Raw genomic sequence first — 12,944 nt, 5'->3', positions numbered from 1 at the left:
TGCCTGACACCCTCAGACTACAGTTCTGACTCATGCATTCTTATACTCAATGAAATCACTGAAGCTTATGCAGATTCTAACTTTTAACAGTAAAGTCCTAAGGCCTTACCTCAGCAAGGGAGCTTGCCAGTTTCACTTCAGGGAACACTGAGCTGTCACCAATATTGAAATAAATGGGATATGCCCTTGTCTGAGCATGAGCCCCAGAGATGAACTGGTGATGCTTGGCAATAAACCTGTGCAGTCATGATTGCAGAGTTGCATTCATGTACAGCTCATTGATCAAATGAACATTTATGAGCATAACGATGCAAGAGTGCAATCCCAAATTTTAAAAACCTGTACTGGGATTGTAAAACCTGATAGAAATTTAAAGCAGAGTTATGACAAGAGAGAGAGTGTGCATTAAAAGGTAAATCTGCGATTAAACCTGCAATTAAAAGGTAAACCTGCCAGTCAGAAAATCTCATCACCTCTCTATCTCCCTCCTTTCCTAGTCAGCTTGGTTTTATTTTTCATAAAAGAAGTGGGGAGATTATACATACCATTTAACTTTTTTTTGGGGGGGGGGACTGACTGGAAAGTTGGAGACTTCCTGATGCACTTCAACACACCTTGTCAATGGTGTGGTCTGACCTAGAAATGTGAAAGTCTGTCCAAAATTAACAATATTTATCTCCTTTTTCAGGGTACACACAGAGGCAATGCACACTCCTACCTGGGGCATTCTGCTTACCCAGGTTTGGTGCCATTTGTGGCAGGAGGTCACTGGAGGATTATTGGTATTTGGCAATACTTATGTTTATTTATTATAATTGTTACAGAGGGGAAAGCTTAGCTTAAACATCAAAGTATATGGCACCTCAAATTTTCATTGGCCTCATAAACTTACTGAGGCCATGCTCAGTTCTGTCTCTTTCAGTCTCTTTTCACACAGAGATGTTCTTTGCTGTGGTGGAAGAACATCTGACATTTGTCCCCTTTCAGGCATTTCCTAGCCATTCAGACAACTTAAGAAAAATGATCTAACAATTAGTTCCCATGGTAACACAGCACTAGGCTATTCATACGCTTTTGCCAAGTCCAAGGCTCTGGCTGGGTAGAATTGCCTCAGGACAACCTGTAGGAAAGTCCTGTTCACAGAACTCTGATGGGAAATATTTAACACTCTTAGGCAGGTCACTGCTTCACAGGTCAGAACGGTTGGATGAAGTTTCTCAGTGGGAGATGGTGGTTAGGAGATAGTGGGAAATCTCTTGTGCTGTTGAACAAGAGACCTATCAGAGTTCATGGAAAGTGACAATTCCCTTCTACTGAGAAGAAGGAGGGTGTGTGTGTGTGTGTGTGTGTGTGAGAGAGAGAGAGAGAGAGAGGGGGGGGGAACCATTCAATTGTGAAGCTCACTGGGGAAGCAGGTTGGTCCAAACAAATGTGACAGTCCATCAGAAAACATGTGGTACCTTGGACAGCTCCAAGAGATCCTACTAGGACAGACTCCAAAGGTGTTGTCACTGCAGAGAGCTAGAGCTTCATGTAGGCTGACCAGATCTGGTGTGTGGTAGGCTCCATCTACCAGGAGGGCCTGGTTGGTTGGCTAGCTGGTTGGTTACAGAGTCCTAGCCTTATTTTGTAGTCCTTGACTTCTGAAAGGCTGGAGAGACACAGCCAGGACCCTCTTATCTTATCATACATGTACACTACTTAGAAAAGTTTAAGTGGTTTATAAGTGTGTAGTAACAACAACAGCAGCAACAACATCATCTACTTTCCTTTAAAATCTGTAAGTAACACAAATATTACAAATATGCCTCAAGTACAAATCAAGCATGCTGCCCTTGAATAACTTGACAAAATCACCATGATCTAAAAATATAATCTTACATTTTGAAATCTATTAATTTTAACAACTGAGTGAATTAATTTAAGAGGTTTTTCACCCATTATATGTGAATGTAGCATACCTTTTCTTGTCCTGGATTAAACACATTTTCAGATCGCTCCACTATGCCAGCAGGATATTTGTTTGTCTGCAGTTGACTTTACCAGAATAGTTTTGAGTCCTGAAATTAGGGGGAAGGAATGCTTATGATCATCAAGGCATTCTGCCAATGAAAACTTCAGATTGAGCTAAAAATGTCTTGTGCCCAGGTTTTTGCCTAATATAAAATGCCATTTTAATATAAGGGCTTCACAGATTATAACAGAGCTGAATTTGAAAAGAAATATGATTTTTGATTTGGTGAGGTTTTCAGATGATCTCTTACTAGAAATGTATGGAATAAAATGGCTCAGTGAACCAGCAAAATAGCAAGCTGACCACACCAAACCACATACAATACATAACTGATTCATCCTACCCTATGGTATTCTGCTACACCTTCACTTACTGAGGAAATCAAGTGAAACACTGATAATCAGTCATTTTCCAGTGGTCTAGGTGTATTTAAAAAAATAATCAGAGATAAAACATGTAGCTATTTCCACGTACCGTATTCTACTTGTATCTAACAGTGCAATCCTGTACATGTATAGTCAGAAGAAAGGCCCATTGGGATTTACGGAGCTTACACCCAGGTAAGTGGACATAGGATTGTAGCCCATTTCTTTCAATTACTGTTAGAAATATTTCTGCACCATATTTTTATACTATTATTTTCTTCATCTTTTTAAAAAAATGAATATGGAGAAAGTTTATTTCCCTCTGCTTTATACTCGATTGAATGTTGTATTCAGAAATGTTGCTGGCAAATTGCCTTTGCTGATGGATGTAGACTGGCTTGTACCCATTCTGGGGATCTGCTGTTTACACACATTTCCATGCAAACAGCATGGGACTTTATTTAGTGGATAGGGAACTCTCCCACTTTCTTAATTGGTACAGATGGGGAAATACTGAACAATAATTTATTTTGAAAGAATTTACCTTTTTGCCATTTGCCTAGGAATCATTTTAAGCTTTTTGCATGCATTGAAATTATAACACACACACTCTTTCACATTCCACTCAACCCACATTGGGGGCAATCAGTTTCGGGTTTCGGCTATGATCCAGCCATGATCATAGCACATTTCATATAATTATACAAATGTCACTTGCTTTTCTTTCTCCATCAGGAGATGATTGGGTTGCTTGCAGCTTTCATAATTAAAACGCTTGCTTATTTTGACTGGCTATAGAAAAAGAAGATAAAAGAATGCAGTGGATATACAATTTATGACTGATGTGTAAAGTTTCATGGGAAGAAAAATAGAAGTGAAACCTGAGATTTTTATTATTATTATTCTTCCTTTAGTATTTCTTTTTTAAGAGCTTTGTACAATATGGGCTAAATATTTAAAGCATCATGTCTGCATATTCAGTGATATTTAGGCAGAGAGCTTCCTGTGATCACAGGGTGGTGGTAACTTTGAAAGAGTTATGCTTGTAACTGGTAAAGCAAAGGTATGCTTTGTATGCTGTATGTTTGTAGTAAAGTTTGGCACAAAGGCATGACATCATAAATCCCTTTGCCCTAGAGTTTCACCCCAATTGGAAGATGTAGTGGAAGCAGAATGTGACTCTTCTACTTTCTGCATATATTCTTTGTTGCAATATATGTCTAATCCTGTATGTTTATGCCAGTGGACTTTAATGTCACTAAGAATGTCTTCCTGGTTTAAGGCCAGTGACTTGTTTTGAGAGTAAGTTAGTTGAATGTAGGTTCCATTGAAATCAGTGGGGTCAGAGGTGGATTTACGCGAGTGCAACTAATTCTGTCACACTGGGCGCAGAGCCTGAAGGGCCCTGCAAGGGACGCCACAACTACTATTTAGAATTGAGAGTGAGAGACAGGGGATGCTGAATGTTGCCATCACACAGGGTGCCACTGAAATGTGAGACCCCAAGGTCTGTCACTGGTGGGGTATTCATGACTTAAGTCCCAGGGATTTCAATGGGAACTAACACCAACCAGCTTTAGGTGCTTCCAGATGACCTGTTTATTGAGCATTCACCTTGATTAGTTTGTTGGAAGTCTAGATCACCTTGGCTATTAGTGAGCATTCATTCTGATTTGTTTATGGAAATGTTAGATGATGATAGGTCCAGCAAGTGACTCCAATGCAATTGCCCATCACTTCCTTTATTACAAAAAGTCTGATCTTTTGGGGAAGCAGATTTGTTGTGCAAGATCTCCCATTAAACTGTAATTGTGCAGTTTACCTGCCACTTTGTGATTGACTCCCACTCAAAAATTGTGACAGTTTGGAATAGCCCTAGTCTGGATATAACCCAGTATGTATACAAACTATAGTCCTCTGGTAGAGTCCTGCTCCCCATACATCTCTCTCTATGCAGTTGCTGTTACATGCAGCCCCTCTGACTTTTGTCACCTTCCCAGAACCATCCTAGTCTCTTGTAAGTGTTTTGAAGATATAAATAGTTTAGCACACCACAATTCCCCAGAATTGCTTCTTGTTCTCCACAGGATTCCTTTCTCCTTCCCCAGTTTCGGATGCCTCCACTCCCTTCTCCATTCATGCTTCTCCTTCTCTCTGAGTCTCCCCTCCCTCTTCCTACACTTGTGAGCTCCCAGCTGAATCATCACCCCTTTCACAAGTGTTCAGACAGACCCTGAAAAAAAGTAATACTATGCTTCTCTTTTCCTCTTTAAAGCTCTTTCCCCTTCCTCCATTGACCTGCACTGCAACATATTCCCTCCCCTCCATCTCCTGTGAAGCCAGAAGTCATCCTGCAACTCACCCTCCTTCTCTCCCAGCCTCTCTTCTGGGAAGCCTTTCATAGTGAACAAATGAAGCTGCTGTTTTATTATATTATTTCAATAAAACTTTAATTCCAGTAAATAGACTCATCTTTGTTGTTTGCCAAGTATCTTATGAGGGCATGCCAATATGCGGACTAAATGATTAAAGCATTACCCATGCTTGGCTTCCACGTAGCTTGGTTAGCATGCTGTTTTGGAGCAGGAGTCCTGGAGTGACAGTAGCATGTCTTCTGGCAGAATAGAGCCAGGGTCACCATGGAAATCAGTTGCCCTAGCACAATGGTGGGGAACCAAATACAGTCCCTTCCCCAGGACTTTCTGCCTCATCCTTGGGATTCTCTCTAGGCCAAACATCCTCACCAGACACCCCTCACTGGCACTGATCCACTTTGAGTGTTTTTGCCTTCTTGGAACGTGTAAAAATGCCTCGTGCTTATCTGGATGGGTCTATGTAGAAACTAGCCTACTGTACAAAGTTAAATGTTTACATTCATTGCATAGTTCACTTTTGCCTCTGGTCCTGCTCAACAATGGTCAACAATGCCAGGAAGGTTGCCCAGAAGAGAATGTGGCCCTCAGGCTGAGAAGGTTCCCCATCACTGGCCTAGCACATTTGAGTTACAATTCCCCCAATTATCTTCTGTTCTGGAAGGACTTATCCCCTGAACATGCAAAGTCAGCCTGCAGATGTGTTTAGAGGCATAACAAGCCAATCCATAAAAGTGTTTCTGAGCAGCCTCTGCATATTGGAACCATAATGTATAGAATGACCCTCAAGTTACTTGTGGAGACTGAATCTGCAATGTCAAAAAATGGGGGGGGGGGTAGGGGAGTACGTTAAGCAAAAAGCATAGAACCATCGAATTGTAGATTTGGAAGGGACCCCTAGGGTCATACAGTCCAACCCCCAAATTTGATGCCGTTCTTCAGTCAAATGAAGAATACAAAAAGGGGTATATTGGTAGAAGAAGAAGAAGAGTTTGGATTTGATATCCCGCTTTATCACTACCCAAAGGAGTCTCAAAGTACCTCCCCCACAACAAACACTCTGTGAGGTAAGTGGGGCTGAGAGACTTCAAAGAAGTGTGACTAGCCCAAGGTCACCCAGCAGCTACATGTGGAGGAGCGGAGATGCGAACCTGGTTCACCAGATTACGAGTCTACCACTCTTAACCACTACATGTATTAAAATAACATACAAAGATGCTTTACGTTAGGAGAAATCACATATGTATACATGAACCTTAGGAGGAACGCATGCTTAAATGGTAATTTATGAGTTTGCGTGTGAACTTTTGAAAATAAACAATTAGAAACTGATGCAGAAATGTGGAGAACTGAGCTTAAGTGAATAAATGAGAAACTGAGGGGGGAGGAATCTAACCCCAAGCTATTAGCCTTTAAAAAAAAAAGCTCTGCTTGGTGGGAACAATTCTTTACTCATCACTAGTTATAGTATCTAATTTTTATAGGGTGTTGGGCAGCTAATGCAGTCGAATGAGTAACTGACTCCAGGTATGACATCACAACTTTAGACCTGCTAGAGTGTACATGAGCTTCCAACTTTTCTTCAGCTATAATCCACAGCATTTTTCCTTGTTCTTGTTACTGATGTTCTTCTACACAATACAGTGGCCAAGGCAGCTGCATTTTATATCTTTCCCAGTTTGGCTGTAATAATATTCCATTGGTTATGAAGTGAGTTATTGTTATCCATTTGCCCAAGATCACACATGGCCAAGATACTTTCTACATTATTCCTACATACATGTGCTTTCCAAAGTATTTCTTTAAAGTGCCATGCATTTTCCTTGGTTGTAAACGTCCACACATTCTCTGAGCTTCCTGCCACATCTCTCTTCAGAAAATAGATCTATACCCAAAGAAGAGGTCAAAGTTTGGTATAACGACATAATAGTCACCAGATGTACGATGATATCAGACCACTTTTAGAGCTTTTTGTAATCTCTGCAGCTGCTTTATCTACCTCTTATCATTTGGATCAATGTACTGGACAAAATCATAGCTAGCTGAAGACTCTATCTAGATTTAGAACTACAGTACTGCACATGAAGAGAAAGCTTACTCAAAAGTGATGGTAATTCTTACGCATTGCCTGTTATGGCTCTGTGGTAAGTTAGTATTTGTATTTGTGGTTTGGTTATTGTTTAAAGGGAGTCAGAGTGTACTTATTGCTCAGGTGTTATATAGGTAGGGATTTGAGCGAGGGATTCCCATTCAGTTCACATTTAAAGGTGAACCAACCCAATTTTCACCTTCCAAAATTAGAACTGAAACACAAGCACCCTTCAAAATTTGGCACTTCTCCGAATTTTGCAAAGCAGTTCTCCAGCTAAGTAATGGGTACAGAAATGAATGTACTGGGGTAAAGTGTGCATTCAAATACATGTATGAGTAAAAATGGCATACGAAAAATAAGGGAAATTGCTTTGCAAAAAAAGGTATATTAAGGAAGATTGTATACAAGAGGAGAAGGGACTAATAAGGTAGTTTTCTCCATTCTGTTGCCCTCCATGTACAGCCTTCCAAAGGCCATTAGATTGTAATTCATCCTTCACCATTGGTTATGTTGACCAGTGCTGCTGAGAGCTGTAGTCTGAAACATCTGGAAGGCCACATGTTGGGGAAGACTGTCTTACAGATTAGATGCTCCCTAAGATATTCAGGCTACAGACTGTTGAAGGCTTTGTAGGTCAAAACCATCACATGGAACTTAGCCTAGAAACACACTGATAACAACCAGTGCAGATGTTTTGGAATAAATATAATATGATGTCACCCACTTAATCTTTCAGCAACTAGAGAGCAGTTTCTGGGCCATGTAGAACAAATTACCGTGGTCTAGCCTTGGGGCCACTGAAGAATGAATGAAAGTAGCCATGTATTCCAAGATCAGGTGGAAACAGTGAACCAATCAAAGTTGTTAAAAGACAGCCTGCACTACAGCTGTTTACCTGATAATCCCAGATCAATCTGTGGTCCAGAATACTACTGTGTTGTGAACCTCCCAAGAAAGACTATTTCCTCAGGACAGGAATTTACCAAGTAGCTGATCTACAGAGTCTCCCGCTACAATCCTTTATTTCTTCCAAAGTGTAACTTAATTTAGGTAAGTTCAGGTTGTAAGATAGAGACATTTCTAGATATAACAAAAATCTGCCTTAGAACAGATAGCTGTGGAACTGACAAGAACAAAATTGACCTTTGATTTAGCATGTAAGGTCCAGTGTACACAATCCTGTTTAGCTCAGCTGAGATTTGCTTCAGTTCAACCTTCAAGCAATATGGAGTAAAATAAACAAGCCTTTCTTGAGAGCTCAATGTTGATGGCTACTAAGCACTAGCAGAACACACCAAGCCAGTTTACATTTCCATGGGCCAAGACTGTCTTAACTTTAAAGTGGTTTCCTGGCTTCAGATCTGAGACTCAAACCCAGATGATTCAGGACTTAACATTCACTCTTCTGTTGCCCATGTAAAGAAAATAAGTTTTCCAGACATATTTGCTCTCATGAATTCGTTGTGAAGGCCTTGGCAGTAACAATACAAGATATATTTAATACTGTAACTTATATTTTTATTTATATTAAATTATATTTATAAAATGAAGCATCATCTTGGGGGGGGGGGAGAGAGAGAGAAACCCCCTTAGTCATCTAATTATAAAAGTGCCTCCTTAGTCTCCCTATATGGTGTGAATCTGAGGTTGACATATAAACACTGTAATATTGGAAACTGCCTTATCCTGAATCAGATCATTGGTTCATCTACCTTTTGTTGTCAATACTGACTGGCAGTGGCTCACCAGAATTCCAGGTAGGAGTCTCTCCCAGGCCTACCTTGAACCTGGAACATTCTGCATGCAAAGAAGAAGCTCTGTCATTGAGCAATGAAAGCCCTTCCCTGCGTTTGATGCACAACTCTTATGATATATTGAAATGAAATGATGGCATCCACAGGAACGTTGGCTTTCTGTTGACAAACAAGTCTAAAGATTGGCATGGATTCTAATATTAAAACCAGAATACATATTAACTGTTAACAACTCTAATTGCTATGGGGTCCCCCTCCCCTACAAAAAAACCAGTCTGAACTATTCTGACCAAACTAAACCTCCTAGAACAAATGCCTCCTAGGAGGCTTAGTTTAGTCAGAATTGAGTATATACTCCCAGGGTTAATGCTAAATACATTACTTCTGGTAAATGAGCCACCGTAGTCACTAGAGGGCCGTGAAAATTTGTGTCCCAGGCTTTTTAGACTCGCCTATGCATGTGCTATCTGAAACCAAAGGGACGCATTGGTTGCCAGATGTGAAATATATTGGCATTATTTTCAGCTCTCCTATCCCACTAATTAGAAAGAGAGACAGAACTGGCTTGGTACAGTGGTACTTTGGTTTATGAATGTAATCCATTCCAGAAGTCTGTTCTTAAACCAAAGTGTTCTTAAACCAAGGCGTGCTTTCCCATAGCAGCAGGAGATTCAATTTACACTCAACAGGAAGCGGAACATGTTCTGCTTCCAAGGCAAAGTTCACAAACCAAAACACCTACTTCTGGGTTTGCAGTGTTCTTAATCCAAGTTGTTCATAAACTAAGCTGTTCTTAAACCAAGGTACCACTGTACTGCATAATAAAAAGAAGCCTCTTGTCTAGAGGTCTGAACACCATATACTTAATGATTTTATGTTGTACTAATAACCAGGCAAGATGCTTAATGAAAATATTATTTTTCTAACCTTTGAGAAGATAAGTGTTAGAGATATGCATTGACTTTGGATGATGGCCAAATAATTTGGTGAATCAGGCTGATTTGAGAGTCTCCTCCCATGAGTTCAAGTGTGATGTCAATAGCTCTTCCCTCGAGATGGATCAGGACCTCTACCAAGCCTAAGGTTGTGCTGTCACTCCATTTTTCCTCCCCTGTGTTGGCTTAAACTCCGATGTCAAATTAATTCAACAAAGCAAGGATACTGTTATGGCTACTGGCAGAGCAATACTTTGTTAGGCAGAATACTGCTTAATAGCCCAGGGCGATTTCTTCAAGTTTCAACAATAGGAGCTTCCAATTAGGAGATTGGCTCCTGGTGATCGGGAGCCTCTCTGTGTTTTGGAATGTGACACTCATGTCTGTGTGGAGAACATGACACACTTCCAACTGAGGGGAGGAGGCAGATATATACAGCAATGTGACATTTTTTTTGCAATTGAAATAGAAACTTAGCATCTGTTATTTATTTAAGATACTGCTCACAAGTAACAAACCTTAAAAACACACACAATCAAAATACGCAATGAAACCATTGTCACCTTGGCAGGTTGTCCTGGGTTTTCTCTGGGGGTTCTTCTACTTTGCAGGAATGGCTATTTGCCTGCTCTGCTTATATATTTGTAAATAAAGCAAATATTACAGAGACACTTTAAGTCTCCAGTGCTCTTTCTCATCCAGAGGAAATGAAACCTGGTAGTGCTGCCCCTGGAACTTCTCACTGCTGAGGGGTTTGGGGATCATGTAACAATATGCATCTGTGATGTGATGGAACCTTTTCACTGTGCTGGATGAGAAAACACTAATTCCCAGCCAGCGAGTGTCTGGCTACTGGCAGATACTCCAAACCTATTTTAGTTCAGGTTTGTAATGTATAATTGATTGGGGCTGGGCGGTAAGAAGACACAGATATGAAGGGAGTGGGACTGCTCTTGGCTGCTTTCTACATTACAAACCGTCAGATACAGGATGCTCCCCCATGGGTCACTCCCATGGCTAAAAATTGAAATATGGATAGGTTTTATTCAGATATATACTCAGGAGTCAGACCATGGCCTGGATTTCATCTTCATGTGAATTCAATAGACAATATGCTGCTGTCATTCTTCTGCATTGTCTCAAGCAGCTGGGAGCAATGGGACTACAGGCATTGAATCTGGTGTATTGTTGAACTGAGAGTAGGTAGGTTGGGTCAGTAATGAAAGTGTACATTCTTAGGACTTTTGCAACAACAACGAAGTATCTAGCTTTCTAGGTCTGTTCAAAGGTACAATAAACATCACCAAATAATGTTATACTTTTAATCTGAGGTGTAAATTCTAGGGAAGAGGGAGAAATCTGATTCAGTTTGCATTTAAAGATGAACTACTGAATTAAAACTTTACAAAGCAATACATACATTGAAACAGCCACCGTGTGGGATGTGCAATTCTCCAGATTTTGCAATGCAATTCTCCAGCCAAGTAATGTGTACTAGGGTGTATGCTAGGGTGAAGTGTGCAAACAATGCACATATTAGTGAAAATAACATAAAAATGCATCATGCTAGGGGAAATTGCTTTGTAAAAGCATGCATCTTCAGCAAAACTGCATGCAAACATGTGCATATCAGGAGATATTAGCTGATAAATTTTCATGAAGTAAAAAAATGATGTGGAAATGTGAATAACAGAACTTACGGTTGAAAAAATGAGAAATGGAGAAAAACCTAAATGGACAGATTTTCCCACCCCTATTAAGCTTGAAGAACCCATGACTACCTATAGTTTCAAGGTTGTACTAGAGTAATGCAATTGGTTAACTGTCCATGCATAAGCACCTTTGTGCAATGATTCCAAGACATATACTTCTGTATAGACATACATAGGAGTGGGCTATCACTCTCTTAAAGCAAATCAGTGAGGCTTGAACATGCTGTATCCAATCTCAACATTGGCATTAATGAGATTTCACAATGAAAAGAAGAAGAACAAGTTAGAAAATATTTGGAGATAAAAATGATTTGAGTACCACCCCACACCCACCAGATGATGATGATGATGATGATGATGATTTTAGAAACAGCACCTTCCTTGTGCATGGGGCTTTCTCATTCCTCTACCCACCCTGTACTCCTGAAAAGCCTCTCTTAAGATTCAGGGAGCCCTCCTGAACAACGTGGGGTGGGATTTGTGTCGCTGCAGCAGAAATTGAGAATCCCCAAGAACAGCACATGTGGAGGTCTGCTCATGCAAGGTCTCTTTGCCTGGTTTTTAATAATAATAATAATAATAATAATAATAATAATAATAATAATAATGATGATGTTAAAATAGGAATCAATATAATGGAAGATAAATAAAAATAGAGACATACAATGGTTTAGAATGGGGGTCACCCTTTGGGCCTGTGGGCATATTTGGAATTCTGAGAAAGTGCTGTGGGTGCCAGTCACAAAAGGCGTGCTGTGGCAGTGGGTGGGTGGGGTAGCATGACACAAAATGGCTGCCACAATGAAAAGAGCAGAAAAAGGACAACAAATTGGTGGGGGGTGCGGGGGTGCCTCTTTCTGCTCATCAGTCCCCTCCCACCTATATCAGTTAACTGCTATTCTCACTTTTACAGGGATAAGCTTTTTTGCATCTCTCCTCTGTTCAGGATGGAAGGGAAGGAGGGAGCCCTGTCCTGGTATCAAGTGAAATGCAGGCATTTTTAAGTGGGGGTGTTCAATGTAGCAGAGGTTGGGCCAGTGCGAACAGGAAGGGAGGAGAAAGCGCAAACAATCTCTCATACATTGTGGAGCTTTGAAGGATTGTTTCCTGAGAAATTTCATGGTATGGGAGCCACCATGTTGGTGGCCCCTACTTAATATTGTAACTACATTGCTAAAAATCCAGTAATAATAAACAGGAGTTGTTCTGAACAATATAATGAGCCCTTTGGCTAACCCTATAAGAATGCCACATAGATTTAGCCAGTTTAATTCAAGCCTCAATCCCATGGCCCACTTGTATTTTGCTCACCCACATGAGACAGGTAGACAAAGGCATGTTTCCAAAGAATAAAATGAAAAGGAAGGGATGGACTCTCCAGAACATTTAATTCTGCACCAATTACCCAGTGTGTGGGCAGAGGAGACGATGACAATGGGCAAATGCCGACATTTTTAAGAGTGCCTTATGGACTTAATTACTGAAGTTCAATAAGTCTTCAAAAGCCAATTAGAAATGCTATTTGTAATAGTTCAAGCAATTAATATGGAAATATAGCAAGAATGAGTCTTTTCGTTGTAGAGCCCAAAGGAATTCTTTGTTACAGGTCTTTCAAATCACTTTCAGAAATTTGGAACCAAACCTGGCTAGGGATTTCCTGCTGCTGCATAAGATAAACAGAGATTTTCTCTGTCTGGGTT

General features: G+C 40.4%; 1 long non-coding RNA gene across 1 annotated transcript; it reads left to right on the top strand.

The window, feature by feature from the left end:
- The first annotated feature begins 1,059 nt into the window (after positions 1 to 1,059).
- LOC309350590 lies at positions 1,060 to 4,842 on the top strand. Its single transcript, XR_014160466.1, has 3 exons — positions 1,060 to 1,193; positions 2,512 to 2,574; positions 4,655 to 4,842. It is a non-coding gene; the product is annotated as an uncharacterized lncRNA (long non-coding RNA).
- Positions 4,843 to 12,944: the final 8,102 nt, after the last annotated feature.

The sequence above is a fragment of the Podarcis erhardii genome (genome assembly GCF_964252035.2).
Source record: "Podarcis erhardii genome assembly, chromosome: 10".
NCBI lineage: Eukaryota > Metazoa > Chordata > Lepidosauria > Squamata > Lacertidae > Podarcis > Podarcis erhardii.
Note: the sequence above shows the minus strand (reverse complement) of the source record. Positions and strands in the feature narration are given on the sequence as shown.